This window comes from Pteropus vampyrus, unplaced genomic scaffold (genome assembly GCF_000151845.1).
Source record: "Pteropus vampyrus isolate Shadow unplaced genomic scaffold, Pvam_2.0 Scaffold14, whole genome shotgun sequence".
Taxonomy (NCBI): Eukaryota; Metazoa; Chordata; class Mammalia; order Chiroptera; family Pteropodidae; genus Pteropus; species Pteropus vampyrus.
In genome coordinates this window covers 10,787,787-10,793,040 of record NW_011888795.1, presented here as the reverse complement: position 1 = coordinate 10,793,040, position 5,254 = coordinate 10,787,787, and the positions used below count along the sequence as shown (strand labels likewise).

At 40.7% G+C, this 5,254-nt stretch overlaps 1 long non-coding RNA gene across 1 annotated transcript; it reads left to right on the top strand.

Moving 5' to 3' along the window:
• The first annotated feature begins 245 nt into the window (after window positions 1–245).
• LOC105307362 lies at window positions 246–4,761 on the top strand. Its single transcript, XR_897218.2, has 3 exons — window positions 246–518; window positions 1,502–1,604; window positions 3,502–4,761. It is a non-coding gene; the product is annotated as an uncharacterized LOC105307362 (long non-coding RNA).
• The last annotated feature ends 493 nt before the right edge of the window (window positions 4,762–5,254 follow it).

Sequence of the window (5,254 nt, the reverse complement as noted above, 5' to 3'; positions counted from 1 at the left end):
TACTTTATTGTTTCAATTGTTTTTAAGGGAAGGTTCAAAGTTTACCTAGACACTCACCTCTGCTTTTATAAAAGAAACACAGCCTATAAAATCATTTAAAGCCCCAGACAACCGAGCTTGACTCAGGACTGGGATTTTGTTTTGCTCTGACTCACAAAGGTCCCCAGCCGACCCGCGGTCTGCAGATGGCAGCCTCCGGCGGGAAGCCCCGCAACTCCACTTCCCTCCTGGGGGAGGCACTTCGGGCCCTCGCCGGCATTTCAGAAACCTGTTCGAGCCTTTCCTTTACGGCTGAACGTTCTTATTTACAAAATATTTATTTAGCTCTCTGAGGACTCAGAACTAATCACTGCCACCTCTCTTTAATAATAAATGGTGAACTTCAAATGCGATGGAACTCAACCGACTAATCAGTGCTCGCCGGGAGGTGCAAAACTGCAACCCGCCAGTGGACATGAAAGACTGAACATTTCCTGTTCCAGCTCACGGCCGCCCAGAATAAACTTACACCAAGTGAGGTGATGTGGATGCGGCCGCCCCCCGCGCGCGCGGGCCGCGGGAGCCGGGCCTCCATCTGCCCACGGCCAGGCGGTCCGCCCCTTCCCCTTTCGCCCCGGGGACCCTCAAAGCCCTCCGCTCTGCCTGCTCCACAATCTGGGCTGCGGCTCCCTTGGGCTTTTAATGCTTCCTTTTAAACTCGCTGTTCAGTTGCAAACCAATTAGCCCTTTCCGTTTGCCCGGGCGAGCGGCGGAGAGCGGAGAGCGCCCCGCGCGCCCCGCTCCAGCGGCAACGCGTGGGCTCGGCACAGTGGGCTCCCGGGCCACCGCGCCTCCGCTCGTCTGAAGGGGGTCAGCACACCGGGCGGCATTTACGCCGGCGTTCCAGGCTTTGGTCTTCAAGGTCTTTTTTTTATTTTATTATTTACTAGAAAAGATAAGGGTCGCCCCTTTGATGGTTTCATTGTGTAATATGAAGTATAAGGGCCACCCCATACACTTGTATTCTCATCATCAAAGCAGCGCGGTCCCACCTTCATCCACTGCTGATCTGGAAATCCTATCCGGCCTTTGGAAATCTTGAAAGATTTTTGTCCCAGACACAGGGATAAAGATATTGAATATGTTAGGACATAACTCATATTAATATAAAATTTTATCCAAGATGTAATATGAACTCTGTATTGCCCATGCTGATGAAGGCATGAGCATTTGAAGTACAGCTGACTATAGTTTTCTGATAAGTCTTATTACAGCTTTAAATGAGAATGATATACCCCCAAATTGTTCCATCTTTTGTATAATTATTTCATCTTTTGTGTAATGGAGACCAGATCTTAAGTGAAACTTGTTTTCATATTTAACGCATTTGTTACATTTTTAAACATGAATCATTTTAGAATAGGTTGATAGCAACATAGGGCTTAATATTAAAATGGCTTTGCCTCACTCACACAGACACCTGCCAATGTACTTTTAATTTAACCCGTTTGATCATCCCTAGGTGTGGAGAAAAGATTTGGAAGCGCTTGTTCTTCAACCGCTCTCTTAAAACAACACAGCGGGTATTTCAGTGATGAGCTTCGAGTGCCCCACTGTGGATGAAGGTGAGCACTACAATTTCTTTCTTAACAGGTGAGTCCGTCGCTGCCGCTGCTTTGGGAACCGTGTACTTAGTTTTTCACCTCTGCCCGCCTTCAGGTCGGATGTTACTTTTCCATTAACATCTGTGAGTTGAATCTCACTCCTTTCCTTCTACGGAAACATAAATATTTGTTGAAAGAAATGAACGTATGAATCCATTTATTGCCACTCCTACCAAAGTCTTCCAGTTGATAAAAGGCGGAATATTAATTTTCTCACAAAACCCATAGCTGTGTTAGGCCCCATTCTAATATCAAGGAGCAGATAGAATGAAAGAAGCAGCACAAATAGGTGTTATCTCATGTGCCAGCTCTCAACAATTGGCAGTGGCTGCCACAGAAGGATACTGAGGCCAAGTGTGGGCTCAAAGGGAATGTGATGCGTGAGCAGGTACAGAAAGAAAGTTAATCATTCTGTGCCCTGGGAGCTGAAACCCATATTGTTGATCTATAACAGTGCTAGCCATTGGCTGATAGACATGGAGTTTGTTTGTTTGTTTGTTTGTTTGTTTTACTTGCTTACTTATTTACTTACTTTTTAGGCGAGGCAACCCTTGGTTGGCCTCACAGATTGCAACGACCTTGTCAGCTTACAATCCCTTATCTTTTTTATTTTTTACGCTCACAGCACCTGGTCTTCCTTGGTGGTCTCCCATCCAAGTACTAACCAGGCCCTACCCCGCTTAGCTTCTGAAATCAGACAAATCAGGCTTGTTCAGGGTAGCATAGCAATAGACAGTTTATTTATTTTATATTTTGTTTTCATCTCAAAAGTCAAAACAGTATATTCATCACATCTCTTTAATCTTGCCAAACAATAAATCTCATTTTTATTTATGTGACAATAAATTAACAAGCTCTCCATCTAATTATTGCTATGGCCTCTAAGCTGGTTTTCCAGATGCTGTTCTAGTCCTTCACATACTGTTCTAGTCCTTAAACTTACTTTGGTCTGTGTGCCTCTCTGTGCTGGTGTTCCCTCTATCATGCAGCTCATAAGTAGGAACAAATGGAGGGTGATATTAACAATTACGGTGCCATAAACTGAGGCTATCCAGAGCAAATCAGGACATATGGTCACCCTACTTGTAAATTCTAATGTTCACTCCAGAATGTGATGAACAACTAAGTAAACACACACCTGATAAGCTCACATCTCAGTGACTTCACCTCAGTAAATTGTTCTTCAGAAAAACGTCTGTGCTGCCCACTCATTCACTCTTGTTTGCTCAACAGCAGATATGTCTAACTACAAATCTCAGACTCTGTGCAAGCTTCCAGCTAACTCCTGTAGGAAACTTACAGATCTACCACAGAAAGTTGTTGGCTACCAGACCCGCAGAAGTTGAGTAAAGAGTTGACATTTTGAGCAAGCCCAAAACAGGCATGCTCCCACTTTACACAACTGATATGTCCTTGAAAAAGTATATATCAGGTGAATGACTTTTTTAAATCACTGGAGAAACTGGCTAAATAATAAAACCTTGGAGTGAACCTCCCAGAAAAAAAGAAATTAAACTCCTTTTAAAATGAAAATAATTTACTGTTTTATAAATCTGGATTTTTGTAGAATTGGTTTTCTTAAAGCAGAAAGTATGGCCTAGAACTCTAGTTTCCCTCCGAGAGGATGAACCGTTATCAGAATCATATATTCAAATTGTACTCTAAATGGAGATATTTCATTAGAATGTATTTAGCTGCAAGTGACCAAACCCCATGTCTGTTTTATACAATGAAGGTGATGCATTGGCTCATATAACTGAAAATTCCAGCTCAAACTTGAAACAAGATTTGATCCAGAAGCTGAAGTACTGTCACCAAAGTGCCAGTTTTTTCACATTATTCTGCTTGATCTTCCCAGGTATTGGCTTCATCCGGAAAGTGGATTAATGAATTCCCCCAACATTATCATAACTGCATGAAAGAGGTAACTCAATGTTCTCTAAGAAGGAATAACAGATGAAAATGGCCGAGTTGTTTGATTCAAGATATTTTTTCATGAAATAATCTATAAAATGAGCAGTAGTTAAGAAATAAAAGCTTTCTTTGTGTGAGCCTGTTGAGGTCCATGGTGAAGGAACCTATCCTCCTTCACCATGCTGTTGCACTGTATTTTTGCTATTTCACTGTATTTAGTGTATTAGTCATGGGAGGCTGTGGTGAATCCCAACACTTACCCCAGGCTTCACAGATTACACCAAACTCTTAGTGGTAGGAGAAACCTTAGAGAGCACTCAGTCCTGCCTCTTCAGTGTACTGGGCACGTAATTAAGACCCAGAGACAGGACATGAATATAAACTTCCTTTTATGAAGAGACACTTCAAAATTTGAATGGGGATCAAGCCTCTGCATGCCCAGACGTGTTTATTTGTCAAGAAATAGCTCCTGCAAATAGAAGTCTTAGCTAGAACTTCAACCACTCCAGACCAACGAGACCCCCAATGAATACTCTAATGCAATTTCGGGAAGCAAGCTGATTCTGATACATACAGCTTTTTCTTGGCCTAATATAGTGTCTTCTGAATTGAGATACATGTACATCAAAGGATACATTGTATACTGTAGGGAAATATAATTGGTATATCAAGCTGGTGATTTCACCCAGATTATTGTTTAGGATGAGACTATAGTTTTATCATTGGTATTCTACCTATGCAATTCTTTTTTAACTTTTAAGTATAGGATTTAGAAATACCTATGAACATTCTACATAGTCAACATGATGCTTGAAAGAAAATTTTAGACACTGCTGTATTCACAGAAAAGCTTTGAAAACTCCAGATATGTATGAAGATTTAAGAGAAAAATTTTCTAAAGCTTTAAAGACTGTTAGTCTCATTAATGTCAAGCCATTGACTTCTTTGCTTTTTTCTTTATTTAACTTTTTAAAGAAATGGAGCTCATTGGCTTTCACTCAGTAATGTTTACACTTCTCTATTTGTTTTGCAAGAAATTTCAAGCCTCTTCTGTATGTAACCTTTCAACTGACATATTATATGCATGATGTGTACTGTTGTTAAAAAATAATTGCTCATTTGAACATTTTAAATTTAACGTTCTGTGGCAAGTTTCCATTCCATATGCAAGATAAAGTGAACGGGAAGATCATTAAACTGAAGCTATGAGGAACACTGCTTGATCATGGTGAAGTTTTATTATCTTAATTACCTTGTTTAAATTCTGCTGATAAACTAATTGTAAATATTTTAAGCCTTATTAAAGAGACACTTGGAAAAAGGTCTCAGATTTCTGCTTCTGGCAGAAAGACAGGCTAAATATTCTGAAAGGTCCTCCTGCCACATAGCAAGTATATCTTGGATAAGCCATCCTTTATCGCATTTCTGAATTTGTAAGAACAGGAGAAAATTTTCAGGATACTCTCTCTAAAAATAAATAGGCAAGACAACGAGCAGTAATAAAAAAAAATGCAAGACAATGAGTAGTAATAAAAAAAAAAAAGGGTGGACTGGCCTAAGGACAAAAGCAAATATCAGAGTTGTGATAGCTGGTCTAAGTCTTGGGTACAAGCAAGTATAAGAGTTGAACCTGAGAGTCCCACATTAAGCTGATATTCTCAAAGGGAACTCAGCTGTTCCAGGTCAGGAGTCTCCCT